Here is a 21798-nt window from a genome sequence, read left to right as displayed (position 1 = left end):
CTCCAGAAGCTTTTCAAGAGGAGAAAGCTTTCCAAGGATGAAGAAAGAAATCTTCCAATAGGAAACCTGGATAGGAAATGGTATAACCCTTTTCCCTTGGATTCCAAAATCTGGAGGCAGGGAACTCTGGGTTTCCCCATATAGCTTTGAGCATGGACAAATTAAAAGATTCAGGCAAACACTAATTTCTCAGTAGAAGGTAACCTTAAAAACATAGCCAAATAGTTGGAGGACCATAGATGGAAAAAATGTAAAAAATCCTGTTGGCTGACAAGGGGTTAAGTATTCATTCTTCATTTGTGAACTTTTTATGAGCATGTACTATGCTGCAGGCACCGTGTTCATTCTAGTATGAGTCGATAATTGGAGACATCTCTTTGTGCACAGTTGCTTTTGGTTGTGTCCTGTCATTGAAAAGCTCTTCATCAGAGAGATAAGAACTCTTTTGCTTGCCCTTCAAGGAGGGTCTGAATACTCATATAGCTTAATATAGCTACTGGGATCAAACTATATGATATTGGTAAATTCCTTTCCATCAAGTTTGCATCCATAAAAAAAGCTTATAAATACCTTACCACATACTCAAATCCTAGAAAGTGAGAATTACATACCTAAAAACTTTATCCTCTGCCTTTCCGAGACATTGTTTAAGGTATGCAAATGTGTCTTGGAAAACTCAGCAGCAATCAGCTTGTGTTGTATCAAGACTGAGATACTGCCATTTTCCTTCTATTCTCCCTATGTCTTAAATTTAACTTTTTCTCCCATTGAACTGAATGCCACATCTTCAAAAGAAAAGTATTTGAAGAGTCAAATTGTTGTGGCAGAAGTCTACAGAATCTGCATGAACAATTGCTAAAGCTATAATTTCCTAGGAGACTTAATCAAGAAGGCATTGTGTAGTGAACAAAGGTGTACTTACGATAAAGCACATCCAGACTTTTCACAATTAGAAGGCTGAATCACAGTGGACTCTCTACTATTGTTTCCTTTTCCTTATTGAAAACCTATAACTAAATAGGGATACAAACAACTTTTGATTACCCATTTTCAAAAGAGACAAAGTTAGCCTGGATAAATTATACCCACAAATAAATCTAGAGTACAGTATTTTCTGGGAGTCCTCTCTTCCAACAAATATTTCTCTAGAAATTTCTCTTGAAAATAAAATGATTTGATATTTACAGTCTCTTACTTTTTTTATGCTAATGCTCTACTAGAGAAGATAAATAAAAAAAAGGGGGGGAGGAAAAGCATAGAAATATGGAGAAATATAAAGAAAGAGCAAAGAGCATGTTACTTGTCAAAAGTGCTGACTAGGATCTTAATGTTAACTATATGATAGTATTTTATTCATTTATTTATTTACTGAACTCATGCTCCTTTTATTTTTTTAATTATTATTATTATTATTAATTTGGCCATGCAGTGTAGTATGTGGGATCTTAGTTCCCTGAAAATGAAGGTGTGTCTGCTCAGTCATGCCCAACTCTGTGAAAAACCACAGACTGTAGCCTGCCAGGCCACTCCGCCCATGAAATTCTCCAGGCAAGAATACTGGAGTGGGTTGCCATACCCTTCTCCAAGGGATCTTCCCAACCCAGGGATCGAACCTGGATTTCCCACATTGCAGGCAGATTCTTTACTGGCTGAGACACCTTAATTCCCTGATCAGGGATCAAACGTACACCCCCTGCATTGGGAGTGTGAATTCTTAACCACTGCACCTCCAGGGAAGTCTCTATGATAATCTTTTAATTTGTTCCAATTTAGTCATATTGCTAACTCTGGTTTTGGCTTCTTATCCAAGCACATCTCCAACAATAATTTTGGCCAGTTAGTTATTGATAACTAACAATTGATAACCAAATTAACTTCCATCCAAGCAAATTCCTTACTCTCAGTTAGCAACCTGATTCTTTCTTCCCTGATAAAAACAGAAACAACTGGAAAATAATTTAATTGCCTTTTCATTGACAAATCCAATCAATAGTCTATCTCATTTGATTTGTTGTTTTCTGTTCTCCACAAATGGGTGAATGAGCCCAACAACTAAAGCAAACCTTCTGCTGTGGTGAAGGTCATCTTTCTGTTCCACTCAAACACTTTGAACTATGTCATCAAGTTCTCCTTCTCCACAGGAAAATATCCATTATCTTGTAAGCATGCTCTACTATCTCTTGTACTTAAAAAAGATACTCCTTTGACCTCACAACCTTTTCAAACTACATCTCCTGCTTTTAGCTCTCATGTATAGAAACAAAAATATCAAAAAGATTTCTGTATCTGCTACCTTAAATTCCTTAATTCCTATTCTTTTATAATCTTCTCCATCCAACATTTTATGCCCAGCAACCTACCAAAGCTCTCTCACTGAATTCTTCTTCTTGGATTATTCTTTTTTCACACTTTCTCTTTTTTTGAACTCTAGGCAGCATTTAAAAAAGAAGATGCTCCCTACAACATGAGTTACTGTCTTTACTTGGCCACTGAGTAAATACACTCTCCAGGTTTTCCTCCTCTACAAAGATGACTTTTTTCCCAAGTCTCTTTTTGAGGTCTTTCTTATCTTTCAAATCTCTAAATATGGCTTCTACAGACCTCAATCTGTGCATCTCTTTTCTAACCACGTGAATACATTCAGGTCCCCCTATTTCTCTAGCCCCAACTCTTCCCTTACCTCTACATATAAAATTAGCACTATCTTCTCAATAGTAGATGAATATTTGAATGTTTATAAGACATAGACAGACAATCTGGGCCTAAGCAGATATGTCAACTTTCCCTCTTACAACTAACTCTTAATTCAGTGTTTCACATCTAGATTAGCATCTGCAAGTCATCTTGACTTGTCCCATTCTCTCTATATCAGAAAGTGCTTTAAATTTGGCTACCTTCAGAATAGATTCTGAATGCAAACGCTGCTCACTTCTTTATCACAAACACCCTAACCAATCTCACCATCCACCAGACCTGGACTCCCATATGTGTGCATGTTAAGTCATTTCAGTAAGGGCCAACTATTTGCGACCCTGTGGAGTGTAGCCCACCAGGATCCTCTGTCCATGAGATTCTCCAGGCAGGAATACTGGAGTGGGTTTCCATGCCCAGGGTCTCCAAGGGATCTTCCTGACCCAGGGAATGAACCTTTGTCTCCTAGGCTCCTGTAACTGAACTTCATCTTTCCTATTTCTCTCTCTGTAGATATTCTCCCAGATAAGAATAAGGAAATCCTTTTGAAAATATAAATTAGGTGATGGTACCTTTATGCTCAAAACCTTTCCACAACTTCCCAGAAACACTAGAATAAACTCTACTTATCTAAATTTTATAGACTGTAAATCCTCCCTTGCCCTGATCTGTGCTTATATTTCTGGAAGTTTCTCCAGCCATGCTCCAGACATATTGGCCTTCTTAAAATTTTTCTCTCAGTTCAAGCTTATCTCTGTTGTTTCATGCCAGGTTTTAACTGTTGCTTCTCAATCTGCATACAGATTTCTCAGGAGGCAGGTAAGCTGCTATTCCCATCTCTTTAAGAATTTTCCACAGTTTGTTGTGATCTACATGGTCAAAGGCTTTATCATAGTCAATCAAGCAGGAGTAGATGTTTTTCTGGAACTCTCTTGCTTTGTCGATGATCCAGCAAATGTTGGCAATTTGATCTCTGGTTCCTCTGCCTTCTCTAAATCCAGCTTGAACATCTGGAAGTTCTCAGTTCGCATACTCCTAAAGCCTCGCGTGGAGAATTTTGAGCATTACTTTGCTAGCATGTGAGATGTGTGCAATTGTGCGGTAGTTTGAGCATTCTTTGGCATTGCCTTTCATTGGGGTTGGAATGAAAACTGACCTTTTCCAGTCCTGTGGCCACTGCTGAGTTTTCCAAATTTGCTGGCATATTGAGTGCAGCACTTTCACAGCATCAGCTTTTAGGATTTGAAATAGCTCAACTGGAATTCCATCACCTCCACTAGCTTTGTTCATAGTGATGCTTCCTAAGATCCACTTGACTTTGGACTCCAGGATGTCTGGCCTTAGGTGAGTGATCACACCGTCATGGTTATCTGGGTCATGAAGATCTTTTTGGTATAGTTCTTCTATGTATTCTTGACACCTTTTCTTAACATCTTCTGCTTCTGTTAGGTCCATACCATTTCTGTCTTTTATTGTGCCCATCTTTGCATGAAATGTTTAACACTTTCAGTTTTGTGTATTTTCCATTTTCTCTTTTATTCAACCAATATACCTGTTATTCTCTTTCATTACCTTCATTTAAATTACCGTTAATCTCTACTCTTATCTATGTCTTTGTCCTCAGTCAAGATCTGTGTATAGAAATCCACATCCATCTATTAGATTACTTATGAATCAGGTCAATTTGGACTTGCACAAGCACCTTAAACTCCATATATTCCAAACAACTCATAATCTTACCCTTTTACCCTTTTTTTGATAAATTTAATCACCATTCATTTTCCCCTACTTTTTAAAATGCCACTATCATGTTTTCATATCCAAACCACAAATCTTTGAGGCCTTCTTCATTTTCTCCCATTTCCACACCTGTCAAAGTCAATCAGTTGACACTTTTAAAGCTTTCCATTGTTTCCTATTTCTACTTTCAGAATGTAAATTCAAGTTTTTGTCATTTCTTATCTGGACAGTGATAAGATTATTTTTCTTTCTGCTCCTTTGCTGGTTGCCTACCCAGCAGTAATTCATCTCCCCCTTTTCATTTTTTTTTATCACATTCATAATTTTTTGTGAATTATGTGTAATTAGCAGTGGCCACAGGACTGGGAAAAGTCAGTTTTCATTCTAATCCCAAAGAAAGGCAATGCCAAAGAATACTCAAACTACCACATAATTGCACTCATCTCGTACGCTAGTAAAGTAATGCTCAAAATTCTCTAAGCCAGGCTTCAGCAATACGTGAACTATGAACTTCCAGATGTTCAAACTGGTTTTAGAAAAGGCAGAGGAACCAGAGATCAAGTGGCCAACATCTGCTGGATCATTGAAAAAAGCAAGAGAGTTTCAGAAAAGCATCTATTTCTGCTTTACTGACTATGCCAAAGCCTTTGACTGTGTGGATCACAATAAACTGTGGAAAATTCTGAAAGAGATGGGAATACCAGACCACTTGACCTGCCTCTTGAGAAACCTGTATGCAGGTCAGGAAGTAACAGTTAGAGCTGGACATGGACCAACAGACTGGTTCCAAATAGGAACAGGAGTATGTCAAGGCCGTGTATTGTCACCTTACTTATTTAACTTATATGCAGAGTATATCATGAGAAACATTGGGCTGGAAAAAGCACAAGCTGGAATCAAGAATGCCGGGAGAAATATCAATAACCTCAGATATGCAGATGACATCACCCTTATGGCAGAAAGTGAAGAGGAACTAAAGAGCCTCTTGATGAAAGTGAAAGAGGAAAGTGAAAAAGTTGGCTTAAAGCTCAACATTCAGAAAACTAAGATCACGCCATGCAGTCCCATCACTTCATGGCAAATAGATGGGGAAATAGTGGAAACAGGGGCTGACTTTATTTTTCTGGGCTCCAAAATCACTGCAGATGGTAATTGCAGCCTTGAAATTAAAAGACACTTACTCCTTGGAAGGAAATTTATGATCAACCTAGAGAGCATATTAAAAAGCAGAGACATTACTTTGCCAACAAAGGTCCATCTAGTCAAGACTATGGTTTTTCCAGTGGTCACATATGAATGTGAGAGTTGGACTACAAAGAAAGCTGAGCACCGAAGAATTGATGCTTTTGAACTGTGGTGTTGGAGAAGACTCTTGAGAGTCCCTTGGACTGCAAGGAGATCCAACCAGTCCATCCTAAGGAGATCAGTCCTGGGTGTTCTTTGGAAGGACTGATGTTGAAACTGAAGCTCCAATACTTTGGCCACTTTATGCGAAGAGTTGACTCATTGGAAAAGACCCTGATGCTGGGAGGGATTGGGGGCAGGAGGAGAAGGGGATGACAGAGGATGAGATGGCTGGATGGCATCACTGACTCAATGCACATGGGTTTGGGTAAACTCCGGGAGTTGGTGATAGACAGGGAAGCCTGGTGTGCTGCAGTTCATGGGGTTAGAGTTGGATATGACTGAGCGAGTGAACTGAACTGACCCCCAATATAGTTAGGATCAACAGGACTACCAGCTCTAGGTATTGCCTCTGACTGACACAAACCAGTAGGCACAATCTCATCTCTCATACTGCAGTATTTCACCTGGGCTAATAAAACCAAAACTCAGAATCAAAGATTAATCATTGTGGGGAAAAAACACTCTTTCTCCTCAGTTGTGAAAGAGTATATAATACCAATTAGTGATGTCGGCCATTTTGTACCTTGTGAGGAGGCAGTTTGAGGAAAAGTCAAGTCATGGAGGAAGCCAGTGAGGACGAAGAGAGATGGAGCCTAAGCCCTGACTGAACCCATACTTAATACTGGCTAGGAACCAGTTAATCATCTTTAAGTTATACATGACCTTAGGCAGAATTTTCTGTTACTTGTAATCAGGTGCTCCCAAATTCAGTCTGATTGTATTCATGTATTTCATAGTTATCATAGGACCACAGGAGTGATTATGTCTTCTTACTGGAAAAAAAAAAAAAAAACTGGTTTTATTGATTTTGTCACAGCTAAAATTATTCAGTGAATTCAGGTTAAAGTGCAAACTTTCTAGAGTTGCTCATCCTACACTCTGGACATATACTGAATTCTGCCAGTTCTCTAAATGTGCCATAGATAGCACGACGTAATCCTTTCATCAACGCTGTTTATTTATTTATTTAAAGAGCTTTTCTGCCTTGGATGGTTATCTTTAAGCCTCATCCTACTGTAACTGCCTCTATGAAATCTTGTTTACCTCTGAGCAGAGTCACCAACTCTCTGCTCTGTATTTCCCATTCATATTTCTGATATGACTAAATTGTGTCTTATATTGTCTGTATCTCTCCTGGTGTGGTCATTATTGACTTTCTTATCTTTTTCCTTAACTAGACCACAAGTGGTCTGTCTTATTTATCTTTATGTTCCAAAAACATTTTACATGTTCCATTATCCATTCATGTGAATGAATGAAACAGACAAGGACCTTACCCCCAGTAAAATTTACATTATAGATGTAATATGCATACAAGTCTACAAAATCAAGGTTAACGTCCTGAGGCCCATGGGAATGGTACAGATGACCTGACTCACAAGTGAGGGTTCTAACTCTTTTCATTCGAGATGATTTAACAAGAGACCTTTAAGATAAAATAGAATGAAACTCAAAATGGGCTCTTCTACCCTTATCCTCTATATAACACTTTTTTATCTGTGATAATTTTGAAGTTAAGGACCACTTCACTTAAATGAATTTAAGTGCTAAAATAGGTCAAATGCACTCCTAATGATGTGACTTCCGTGGACATAGTGGCAACAAGTTCCCTGGTAAGAAAGTTATCAGTTCACCCAATTTAATTATATGCCAAGAAAATGATCTCTATTGTCTACCTTAGTTTACCAGAATGTAAACTAGTGAAGGAAAACCTTGAATGACTAGTATCTTAGTTTTAATAACCAATATCTTAGTCTTTTACTTTTCTAACATGCTCTTGTTACAAATACCTTCTGTTTTTCCAGGTAATCTTTATTTGTCTTCCTGACTATAATTCTACATGCTTAAATTTGTTTAGCATAGATGTAATACAATAGCTTTAATATCAGTTCTACACCATTATATTTTCTACCCCAAATGGAATCTGCAAGTAAAGAAAATAAATTGTGTAGGAAAATGAATAACCCTTATTCATACATTTGTATTACCCTCCAATAATCTATAACATTCAATCATTAAAGCTGTTTCCAAATTTACATTATTTATGTATGCTTTGTACAGTGATAGGGCTTCCCCGGTGGCTTAGGAAGTAAAGAATCCTCCTGCAGTGCTGGGGACCCAGGTTTAATCTCTGGGTTGGGAAGATCCCCCGGAGAAAGGAATGGCTACCCACTCCAGCATTCTTACCTGGATAATCCCATGGACAGAGGAGCCTGGCGGGCTACAGTCCATGGAGTCACAAAGAGTTGTATACGAAGGAGCAACTAAGCATTTTATGGTGATACACACACACACACACACACACGTGTGTGTACACATATAGACACACATATACACAAACACAAACCCTGTGAGCCTGAGAACTAAGAGTTAACTCAGGTACTGTTTTTTGAATAAGGGGCACTTGCTCTGCAGGCGTTTGGTAGTTGTGAAGCACTCGGTAAGTCCGCTTTTCAGGGTGCTCAGAGCCACACTCCCCACGTGGTGTGGGGAGCAGCCTGGGCACTCCCACACTGACGTACAGCGTGAAACATGAGGTGCGGCCGCCCTTCAAGGTATTTTTCCATCATCACCACTCCCCGCCCCCCAACTACCCTCCTCATCACTCAATTCTCCACAATCGATCTTAGAAGGTAAGCATGTTCACATTTTTAATTTTCTTCTTTGAAGTACCCATCAAACAGTATACATTTCATTGCAAATGTGTTTGTTTTATAACTATGGACACATTTTAAAAAGTGTGTTTTAAGGTGTAGGAAATGTCTATATTTAATTAAACATATATTTGCCTCTTGATTTCACACTCTTTCCAACAATTCAGGAGAATAGATATTTGATTCCAAGGGCTCTACATAAAGACCTCTTTCACAAAACACTTAAAATTTTCCATTTCTCCACCATTCCCATTACTTAATGCATAGACATAACCAATTTTTTAGAGAAGGAAATGACACCCCACTCCAGTATTCTTGCTTGGAAAATCCCATGGACAAAGAAGCCTGGCAGCCTACCATTTATGGGGTCATAAAAGAGTTGGACACAACTTGGCAACTAAACAACAATAAGAAACCAATATTTGTATACCCAAAGTAGAGTTTTTCTAAGTATTTTCACTTATTTCACCTCCTTCTTTAGACATATTTGATGAGGCTAAGGCAGAGAGCTAGGACCACCTGTGTCTGGTACAATCACACACTGTGTGATCAGAGACATGTCTATTTGGTTCCCAACACAATCACACAGTCTCTGTGAGCAATAGGACCAATCACATTATTTCTCTGATCAACAATTTCTCAAAAGAAAACGTTGAAGCAATTGTGCATTTTTTTAAGTCTGGTAGGAAGAAAACACTTTAAAATGTATATAAAATGTCTACTCCTTACATGCAGTAGATAATCTATACATATTGGCTTACTTTTCTCATATTTCTTCTCATTTATACATATTTTGAGCCACTTAGACTCTGAACAAGCTCCTTGCAAAATGCTTATCACAATACAGAAAATTATTTCTGAAAACTTAGCAAGTTCTTTGTCACAAATCTTCTCTATCTTCAAACCCCACAGTAACAGTATATATATTTCATTTAAGAGCATGATGAGGTAAGAATTATAAATAGAAAAAGTCAAATTTATTTTTGATCTCTCTTTCTTGATTTCTTATTGGACTCTGCTTCACCAAATGAGCTGGAAAAAAAAAAAAACAAGCTATGATTTCCTTTTGCTGTATGTTCTTTCTTCAATCAGAAATCTAAATATCTCTCCTGAGAAGTACTACAAAGTGCCTAGATATTGGCTTCTTTTCTTTTGTTTAGATCTTTTAGAAGCAATCTCTAACTAAAACATTCTTCTGCTTAAGAATGAGATAATAGAAGAAAAAATCATTTTACTAAAGGACTTAGAGACTAGGACATTATTTAAAAATTATAATGAGCTTTCTCTTGTGGATCATTAAGAAAAGAATCTATGTTAGAGTCAAATGAGCAAAGATAATTTGGATTTTATACAGATTTAGGTGAAGGCACTGCATGGAAATTTCTAACAGCCTTTTCCATTTCTACTGTAGTCACTCTTGGTTGTCAACTTAATAGCCATCTGCCCAACAGGATGATGAGTTTGTTACATAAAAAAATCTTGCTTTTCAGTGAAGGTTGCATCCCTGCACGGCTGATAGCAGGTTAGTAAATCTTAATTAATATGAGCAAATCTACATATATTGTAGATCTGTGTACAAATGGGTATGACCCAATCATGAGAAATGAGAGAGATTCCACTGGGGTTGGGGTTGTATGTCCATACTACTCAAAATCATCTATAGATTCAATGTAATCTTTGTTAAGATTCCAGTGGTATTTTTAAAGAAATAGAAAAACTCCAAAAATTTTTGGAACCAGAAAAGACTCCAAGGAGCCAAAGTATCCTAAAAGAGAAGAGCAAAGCTGGAGTCACCACAAATGATCCAATCAAATATGGGCAAAGGACCTGAATAGATTTTTTTTTTCCAAAGAAGATATTCAAATGGCAAACAGATAATGCAAAAATGTTCACATTACAAATGATCAGAAAATGCAAATCAAAATTACAGTGAGTTGTAACTTCACATTACGATGGTTAACATAACAAATAGAAGAGATAACAAGTGCTGTGGAGGATGTGGATTAAAGGGAAATTTTTTCCATGCCAGGTGGGATTGTAAATTGGTAAAACCACTATGAAAAATAGTATGAAGTTTTCTCAAAAACTTGAAAATAGATTTACTATATGATTCAACAATTCTACTTCTGGGTATTTATTTGAAAGAAATAAAGTTACTATCCAGAAGAGATATCTGCACTCCATATTTATTGTAACATTCTCTACAATAGCCAAGACATGGATACACACACATACATATATATAGACAATGGAATATTATTTAGCCATAAAAAGAAGAAAATCCTGCTGCTTGTGAGAATGTGGATGGAACTTGAGAACATTGTGCTAAGTGAAATAAAACAGTCAGAGAAAGACAAATAGTGAACAATCTTACTCATACATGAAATCATAAAAGGAGGGGAGCTCATAGAAACAGAGAGTAAATTGATGTTTTCCGGGGTAAGCGGGAGGCAAATGTATGCAGAAAGTCAAAGGATACAAACTTCTAGCTGTAAGATAAATAAGTCCTGGGGATGTAATGAACATGATGACTACAGTTAACAATAACATATTGTATACTTGAAAGTTTCTGAGAGAGTAAATCTTAAGAGCTCTTGCCATTTCAAATACAAAAAAAGAAACTGTCATACTACGTGGGTTGATGAGTGTGTTAACTAAGCTTCTCATGGTAATCATTTCACAATTTATACATACATCAGGATATTGTACACCTTAAATTTACACAATGTTACAAATCATTTATATCTCAAATCTGAAAAAGAATTTTAAGATAAGTGTCAGGTAATTATTATAGCATGATATGTTGGTTCCTTATGTCTAGGAGGGGACAAGTATCAGAACAAAGGTCAAGAGTCTGAGGATAATGGGTCAAAAATGGAAAAATCTGGCCCCTTGACATTGTTCAACTGTAGAATTAACTAACATTGGAAACTCACTTTGAGGACTTACTATATGAGAGAAATAGCACACTTGATAAGCAGCTTCTCATCACTCCTGGTAAGAAAGAGATTATCAACAATACCCTGCTCCTCTGTTCCCTGACATTGAAATTATCCAAACTGATACAAACACTAAGACTTATTCAGATATGCGTGGACAACTTTAAAAAAAAAAAAAAAACAGGGATTGAGAAAGAGTATATGCTCTATTGCCTGCATCTATAGAGGACTGACAAAGAACTTTCGGGACTTCTGAATTACCTATCAGTAAATGGTGAAGTCTTATGTAATAGCCAATTACTGAGTGAAATCCCAGGCTATTAATTATATGCCAGAAAGGATATCCATTTACTGATTGATGATACTCTAGGCTGGAAAATGTTCTCACCTTTTTCCTTTTGGGACTCTGTCACCATATTATTATTACTGCACCTGCATCTTTGTTGTCGCTTGCACAAATATTCCATGATACCATCATCATTTTTAATCATTCTGTGATTATGGGAACATGCTGGATAATTTCCAAGGCCCGAGAAGATTGTGTTGTTTCCATTAGCCACTTCTTGCTTCGTGTTAAAGGAAAATAGTTAACTCTGGACTATCCTACATGATCGCTATCAGGCACTATTTCCAAGATCTGCAAAATTCATTTATTAGGCACAGACTAAACCATTAAGAAGCAACTGGTCAATATGAAATTACTGGGTGAGAAAATTAAAATGCAGAGGGTAGTAAGTCAAGATCCCCCTCAATTTATATTTACTGACAGAATATGGGGGATCGGGGAAGTAAAACACAGTGCTAGTAATGGCTCTCCTTGTAACAAACTCTCTGCAACTGACAGGTATCCAGAAAATAAAGGTAGCAGTGCATTTTTCATTAGAAGTCGATAGACTGCGAAGCTGTCAAATGTTAACTAGCTTACCTTCTGCTCTTTGCGAAAAGGTTAATGGATACAGCACATTTTCCAATGTGACTCTGAAAAACAAAGAATTACAAATAGTATGTGGTGGTATTTGTTTTTTTTTCTTTTTTAGCCTACCCTATGTAAAATCTAGAGGTTGAATGCCACATTAGAGCTTTCAGCTATCAAAAAAATTGTTAGTGATCATATGTGTAGGTGAGAGGTGGGGGTGGGTCAGCACTTTAGTGGAGGGGTTGTAAGTGAATTTATAGTAGTTAGTTTGCCATATTAAGCATGAACCTGTATGCATATAAGAATAAAACCTTTAACCTTCACCTTCCATAGGAACATGCTCTTTATTTATCGTTTGTCTAATTTGTTCAAAAACATTTTAGAACTATGCGTTATGAAGTGTTGTCATTTATGCCAAAGAGGATGGCTAACCTGTATGTACAGATGAAAATAGCACACTTAATGAGCATCTTTTCATCACTCCTGGTGAGTAAGAAAGCATTATCAACAATATCCTCCTCTGCCCAGGAAGTGAAAAATGGACTAAATTTAGAACTGACCATTCCTTTGATTTTCCTCAGAGTTTTACCACATGCATATGTATTCTTAAACGTGACTAGGTTTAAGTCTTGTGTGTTTGAGTATTTTAGTCAAGGAAACATACTGTATATACTCTCGTGTGCTTATTCACTCAGCATTTGGCTTTGGAGATTTATTCTAGTAGATGGTTCATTTAGTTATCCTGACTCTAGGAATCTGTTGCTAAATGCACTGCTGTTTTTAAATATTCTTGTGCAGATTTCCTAGTGCACTTGGGAGTTTCACTAAGATGTCTGTTTAGGAATGAAACCACCAGATTGCAATGGTTGTGTGAATTCTCATTCAAAACAATGAAGAATAAAAGCTTATGAGCTGTTATTTTCACCTTTAAAAGTTTTGCCAATCTGGAGGATGTAAAGTGACCCTTATGGTAATTTTTATTTGTATTAAATGATAACTAATAGATTTAGCACATTATTTACACATTTATTTGCCATGTTTGCTCCCTTTGTTGGGATTGTTTTCCTGTTGGAATTTCTTTTGTCTTTTTATTAGTTTTGGGTGGTTTTTCACATATTTTGGACAATAACGCACTGTTGGTAATTGCAGGAAATAACCCTTCTATGGTAATGGATTGTGCTTTCACAATTTTTATGAAGTGCATTGGTAAACAGATATTCTTAGCTTTAGTGCACTCAGACATAGCAACCTTTTTCCTTTATACTTCATGTACTTTGTATTTTTTAACGAAATAATTTCTTACTTTAGTTTCATATTTTCCACTATTTCTACTTAGTTTATTTTTTATATTGATTGCATAACTGATCACTTGTGTATATTCCTGAGTAAACTTTTTTTGCATTTATATGTATAAACCGAGCTTTATTTATACATGGCCTTTGGAACTCATAGACCACTGGTTCCTATCAGTATTAGATAAGCTAAGCTACTCTAAGAAAGAGTCCTGAATACAGTGGTTTAAATAAGATGAGAGTTTTCACTCCCTCGCATCTGATTCCAAAGTTAGGTGAGCAGTTAGGACAGGTGGAGGGCCCTACTCTGCAAGGTCACCTGGGAACCCAGGGCAGTGAGCAGTTCTGCCTACCTCTGTGAGTGAAGTCCTTCTCGGGGTCAGAAGCAGCTTCTGCATTTCCCCGCCGCCAGGAAAGGAGAGTGAGTTCATAGCAAGCACCCTTTTTATTCTTTAATATGCTTTCTTTTCTATTCTTAATTGGAGGGAAATTGCTTTACAATGTTGTGTTGCTTTCGGCTGTATAAAAATGCAAATCAGCCATAAGACTGATAATTAATAATAATGATGTCCTCCCTCCTGAGCCTCCCCCCCACCCTACCCCTCTAGGTCATCACAGAACGCCAGGCCGGGCTCCTGTGGTCCCCAGCAACTTCCCACCAGCCGGTTATAGTGGCCACATGACGGTATATTTATGTCCATGCTACTTGCTTCCTTCACCCCACTCCTTCCTTCCCCACTGTATCCGCAAGTCTGTCCCTACATCTGCCTCTCCACTCCTTCCCTGCAAATAGGTTCAACAAAACCATTTTTTCTAGATTCCCTACATATGTACTAGTATACAATATTTGTTTTTCTCTTTTTGACTTACTTCACTTTGTATAACAGGGTTTAGGTTCATCCACATCACTAGAACTGACTCAAATTCACTCTTTTTAATGGAGGAGTAGTACTCCGTTGTATATATGTACCACTTGATAAATTCTTAATGTCACATTTATTGTAGTTCACGTTAGTGTATTTATATGTGCCTGAGTTACTTTTTCTGTTCTATTCATCTTTTCTCCTATCACTGCCTCAACAGTATTCTGATTAAAATATTGCTACTTTAGGATGTGACATATGACAAAAAAACACCTCCCAATATTTTTCTTCTTCAGAAGAGTGTTAAATTTTCTTAATACTTTCCTTTTTTTTTTTAGAGTATATGTAATTATATATAGATTATAATCCATATATAACATGTATAGAATATAATCTGTATATAGCTTTTCATTTACAAAAATATATGCATTTATATATGCTAAATATAATATTTATAAATATATATATTAAGTATATATATATATATATTTCCCAGGGAACCTCCCTAGGAAAGATTCCTTACCCAGTCCTTTCCCCAGTGTCCGCTATGCCTGATTATAGAAAAGCTTGTCCTACTAGGCCTTCCCTGAATTTCAAATATTAAATGTAATCAGAGAAGTGAAAATACAGAAACAAAGGAAAACCGTCAAGAAAGACAAAATAATATGAGTTTAGACATAAAACAAAGTAGAAACTTCAGTTCCTCCTCAGTGCTATCTAGGTAAGATACTGAGCCGTGTCCTTCAGTTGTTTTGCAGATACTAAAACCCCCGGAACCTGGAGGAAGTTAACTGCATGCTGACCATCAGCATGTCGACCTGAGACAGGTTGAAACCAGAAGGTTGACTGAGATTCCCCGAGCACCCCTTGGCCACCTCCTCATAAACCCATCAGAGAGCTGGGCACCACTTGGTCAGGCACCTGCCACCCTCTCCCCGGCCTTACCTTTAAAAACTCTCACCCATCTGGGAGTCTGGGTCTTCTGAGCATGAGGTGCCTCTTCTCGTTGCTTGGCCCCACAATGGGCAGCTTGCAATAAACACTGTACTTTCCTTCATCACAATCGTGTGTCAGTAGTTTGGCTCTGCTCTGCATCAGGTGAGCAGACCCAAGTTTGGTTTGGTAACAGTCTTTCCAATGTCAGGTATTTCTACCTATGAGTGTGGTGTCTCTCTCTCTCCATTTATTTAATCCTCCTTAAGTTCTTTCATTATTTTTCAATCATATTCTTCAAAATGAGATTCCTGCAATTCTATTACTTCATATTTATAAAAACATGTGTATAAACATATATATATGTTCAAATTCTTATTGTAAACATAATGTAATTTTATTGATATTTTTGATAAAGTTGATAAACTGCTTTATTAAATTTAATCATTTTAGACTATAAACCAGGAGTTGGCAATTTTTTTTTTTTTTTCTGCAAAGGAACAGATAGAAAACATTTTAGACCGTAAAGGCCATATGATCTCTAGCAGTTACTCAATTTTGCCACTGAGGTGTGAAAGCAGCCATAGGCAATGCCTAAATATTTCTAACAGTTCACTGATGTATGATATTTGCTGTAGGTCTGCATAGATTATTTGGACTATGGACGTTTTCCTCCATTCCTACTCTGTGAGAAGTTTTATCATTATTTTCCCTCCATATCTATTGAGGAGGTTAACTGTGTTTTATTCTTCAACCTGCTAATGTTATGAGTAAACAGTAGTTTTGTAAAGTTGAGCCAGTACTATTTCCCTTGTACAGTGGTACACCATGGTATTTTCTTTTAGAAGTATTATTTAGTTTATTTCAGAATGTTGGCTTCTGCTTTTTATGAGTGAAACTGACCTGTCTGTTTAGTTTTTACTTTCCCTCTCTTACCGGCATTTCCTGGTTTGGAAGTAGGCTGAAAGAGTTACCTTAATAGAGTGATGGAGTATCCCCTCCTTTTTTGTTCACAGCATGAGTTTGCCTTCCATCAAATTAGGACTGCCTTGGACTTTCAGTTGACTTCTGTAAAACTATCTGTGCCTGCTATAATGTCTGTGGAAAGATTCTTAATCACTGATTCAATTCCTTAACAATTAGAGAAGAATTTAATTTTTTGTATTATTTCTTGATTCCATTTTGGCAATTTATATTTTTCTATAAATATGTTTGACTAAGCTTTCAAATATTTTGGATGAATTTATTCAAAAAACTGTTAAATTCTCTTTTTAAATTTCTCCAACAATTGTAGTTATATATCTGCTTTTATTCTAATATCATTTGAATCTTTTCTATATATTACTTGGATAAATCTTGCCAAAGTACTGTCAATTATATTGATCTTCTCAAAGAACAATGGTGTACCTTCATTAATCCTCTGTATTATTTTTTTTATTAATTGCTCTTATTTTTATTCCCCTTTTCTTCATTAGTGTTCACTATTTTTATTTTTCTGATTTCATAAGTTGAACACTTAGCTTACAAGTATGTATCTTCTTTTCAAATAGAAGCATTTAGAGTTAGAAGTTTTTCTGCTCTTTTAACCATATCTGATAATTTATATCTTATTTATTATGTATAACTATTTTCTAATTTATGTTATGATTTATTCTTTGACAAATGAGTCAGTTGGAAATGTGTTTTTTACTAAATTTCTAGATACATAGTATTCTAATGTAAACTTTCAATATTGATTTCCAACTTTAGAGCATTATAAATCAGACTGTTTTATATTATTCCAGTTCTTTGATTTTTTTCTTTACATAGTACCCAGTCAATTTTTGGAAGATTTGTCAGCCTCTCTATCTACAATGTTAGAGGTATACAATGCACAATGGTTATATCTCCCTGTTCAGTTAAAACTTGTATCCATTTTTCTGGAAATGCTTTTTAAAAGAAGTATACATGTTTTTTTAATAATTCCAAACTTCCTACAAGCTAATGTTCCATCCTTAAGTTTTACTAAGTGTGCTTGAAAAAAAATAGTGTATTTTCCCTTTCTTTTGTGAGGGATTCTATTAGTGTACATGAAATCAAACTTTTTAATTGTGCTCTGCAAAAATTTTATACCTTTACTCTTTTCATTTTCTTAATATATATCAACTAATAGAAGAGAAGAAGTGCATTACAATCTTTCTTTAATTTCTTCTCAAAGTACCGATGAAGGCATATCTATATATCTACATTTGTCAACCTCTCTATCCACAATATTAAATGCACACATTGCACGATGGTTACATCTCCCTGTTGAGTTGAAACCTGTATCCATTTTTCCAGAAATGCTTTTTAAAAGAAGTATACATTTTTTTAAAATAATTCCAAACTTTCTACAAGCTAATGCTCCATCCTTACTCTTTTTAAACACTATGAGACTAAAATTTTAAAGTCAATTCTGAATGTATTTAAGAGTCTAGTACACATATACATACTAAAATACTGACATCTTTTGGGGTGTGTGTGTATGTATTTCTATGATTTTCTCTAATGTTGTGATTGATCCCCTTCAATTTTTCGTCTTCTGCTTACCTTAAGCAAACACCTATTTCTAATCATGTAATGATCATCATGAGAGTCCCTTGGACTGCAAGATTCTTGAGAGTCCCCTGGACAGCAAGGAGATCAAACCAGTCAATCCTAAAAGTAATCAGTCATGAATATTCATTGGAAGGACTGATGCTGAAGCTGAAGCTTCAATACTTTGGCCACCTGATGTGAAGAATTGACTCTCTGGAAAAGACCCTGATGCTGGGAAAAATTGAAGGCGGGAGGAGGAGACATCAGAGGATAAGATTATTGGGTGGCATCACCGACTCGATGGACATGAGTTTGAGCAAATTCTGGGAATTGGTGATGGACAGAGAAGCCTGGCATGCTGCAGTCCATGGGGTTGCGAAGAATCGGACATGACTGAGCAACTAAACTGAACTGAACTGAATGGTCATCTTTGAAATTTAGAGTACCATATGGTGCCACGAGGACTTCCATGGTGGCTCTGCGATAAAGAATCTGCTTGCAATGCAGCAGACCTGGATTCGATCCCTGGGTTGCGAAGATCCCCTGGGGAAGGGCACGGCAATCCACTCCAGAATTCTTGCCTGGAGAATCCCATGGACAGAGGAGCCTGATTGTTTTTGGTCCATAGGGTAACAAAGAGTCGGACACGCCTGAAGTGACTGAGTACACACATAATGTAACATAGTCTTTACTTTGACTTTACTCTGCTTTACCAATCTGCTGAAAAGTACATTTTATTGTGTTCATTCCCAGATTATACATTTTCCAGTGTTTTACTTCTATCTCGCTTTAACACTAGGTTTTGCTATTATGATTTTATAAAGTCAGTATTTTTTCTAGATTTATATGTTTCTTCTTTTGTCTTACACCGTCCTGGAAAATCTTTTCTTTTATGAGTTTTTGGAAAGTCCTTAAACAAGAACATCTTGATTGTAAATTCTCTCAATACTTATGAGACAAAAGAAAAATCTCTATTTCAACCTTTTTCTTGGTAGCTTTGCCGGGTACATGATACGAGTTATTTCTTCCTCAGAATTGGAGATACTGTTCCATTCCTTTCTGACTCATATTGTTGCTGACAAAAATCAGCTCTCAGTCTAATTTTCATTCCCTCGTCAGGAATTTGTCTTTTCTTCTTGACGTTCACATTGTTTCTTTTTCTTACATGTCCTTCACTTTTACCACAGTATTCATAAGTAAAGATTTCAAGCTATTTATTTTGTTTAGAATCTGTTGGGCTTTTGAAGACTGAGAATTCATACCTCTCTTCAGTTCTGGAAAATTCTGTCTGTTACACTTTCAAATAGCGCCTACTGCTCTATCTCATAACCCTCTCTGCTGAGTCTCTCTTTCAGAGGTCTTACTGGATGAATACTTGCCTTACTGTAATCACCTTGATTCTGAATCTCTCCTTATTCTTTTACCTCTCATTGTTTTTTTCTCTGTGAGACACAATCTTTGTCAATTCTTTAATTCTATCTCCCAAGTCACAGAAATGTTCAACATCTTAATATTTGACTTGGTTTTATTCAAGCCACACAGAGAGTATGCATATTGGCCTCAAACCCATAGGAGGGTCAGCTAAGGAAATAATTTCTTAGGGGAAACCTTATTTCCTCAAGAAGGATTATCTGAATGTATCAAATATGATGACATATGTGAATAAATAAACAATGCATTTTCAAGGTATCTTCCTTAAATACCACTTTACCCATTTCCTTCTAATCTGTATTCAGTTTATCTTCACCTTTTCAATTCTACAGTTAGCCTTTTAACTTTTTCATATTTATGTGCTAATCTGACAGAACGGCAAACACAAATTTTTACTGTATCATTTCTAAATCCATAAAATGTTTTTCAATTATCTTTATTTCCCTTAGCAGTTTTATCGACCCTGGAATTATCTTAACTGGGTAATTCTTCTTTAGCTACTGTATTTCCTCTTGGTTATCTGGCTTATCTCATATTCTAAAGAGTGTTCCATGTACATTTCCTCTTGGATTCCTGGATAATATTATTTTCTTGTTATCTTTTATATCATTTTAGTGCATTGATACAGTTAATTACACTGGAAACACTAAAATCTGTAACCAGCCTTAAGTTTTATTACTAATGTCTTATATGGCATTGAGAAAAATCTCCCCCTTATTCCATCAAGACCCCAGCTATAAATATCCATTACAGATAATGTTTGGGGTTGAAAGTCCTTGACAAAGCCCAAGTATGAAAAGATATTAAGTGATCCAATTCACTAATGTTGTTTGATGTGTATGACTCTGCAGCAGCTTCAGTGAATTAGTACCCTGCTACCTGCAAAATATCAACTTACCCCTTATGGAATGTGTAGGACTAGAGAGAATTCCAAATTTTATATTATGTTCAACTTTACTCAATGCCTAAAAGTTCAATGCAGAAACACATTTAAAACCCTGCCCTGATCTTTTTCAGTAAAAATGCATATTTGTATGCAAATTACAGCGCGCCGTGTACACCTGAGAGTGTATTGCTTTGCATTTTGCCTGAGCCCTAGCGAAATAGTTAAAGGACGTCTGAAGGATGTTTGATTTGAAAATGCTTTTGAATAAGAATGTAAAATAAATTTAAAAACAACTTCTGCATGCCTGCCGCAAGATTGGTGTCTGGTATAAAACTGGCTCAATATTCAAAGGCATTGTTTTCACTGACCTATTATTGTACATGATGGCCCATGGCAGAATTTGTTCTACGTGCACAAGGCAGTGGGGAGTGTGTATATTGTTAACAACCTTTGGCACAAAGTGGCTTTTTCTTATCTGGTCAGAAATGGAGAGATCAGAGGCAAAAGTGAGTGTGGAAGCCGGGAGCAATCACTTGCCTTAGAAACTAAGTACGTGATATAAATCTTTCTTTCAGCCGTTGCCTAAGTGTATAATTTGGAGTAAGCTTTAATCATCTCTAGAATGTGATTTCCTTACTCATATATGTATAAAGTATTCAGAATTTTATTGATATGTTAAATAACACAATCTAAACTTTTAACGTGATCTTTTCAATCAAATATTTATTTCAATCAAATTCAGGGGTAAGTTCCCCATCTCTAGACTAAATCTGATAAAGATGTGGCTAAAATTACTTGCATTATTCAGTGTAATCTCTAGGAAATAAGAAGAGAGAAATGCTGATATACTGTAAATTCTCCTGTCTCTTTAAAAGAAAAGGAACACACCTGTAAAAAGGTGAAGGCCAAACCATAAACTGAACACCTACTAATCTGTATCTGGATTATGTACTGATACTATGTTTAAAAAAATCAATCTTTTTTTAACATATGCCCCAGTTTTCTTATGTAGATTTTTAAATAATTTTTACATAATTGAGCAAAGAAACTGGTGGTCATGGGTATTTGTGTTGATCTTGGTATCTTTGACCAGTCAAATTTTATTTTTGATAAAAACAAACAAAGAAGAAAATGAAAATTTTATTAATATATTATTATTATTATATCAAATTCAAATTGGGGAAAATAGGCTTTTTTAGATACTTATTGAAAGCATAAAACAAGTAGACCTGTTTGCCCTTCAATCTCCAGGTTTTCTCATGTTCATAAAGATCTCACATGAGGTTAATGATGATTTTTGTATTTAAAAAATTATTTAAACAATAACTTTAAAATTCCATTGATAGCCTGAAAAACACCACTTTAGAGAGTGACCATAAATTTTCATCTGTGACCTTTTATACATTCATGTACATTTCTTTGAAAAACCAATCCAAGTGTATTATGTTACACAAAACATTAAGCAAATACATCAAAAGAAAGAATAGCCA

Source organism: Cervus canadensis, chromosome 20 (genome assembly GCF_019320065.1).
Source record: "Cervus canadensis isolate Bull #8, Minnesota chromosome 20, ASM1932006v1, whole genome shotgun sequence".
Lineage (NCBI taxonomy): Eukaryota > Metazoa > Chordata > Mammalia > Artiodactyla > Cervidae > Cervus > Cervus canadensis.
The sequence above is the reverse complement of the archived record's forward strand: the minus strand, read 5'-3'. Positions refer to the sequence as shown.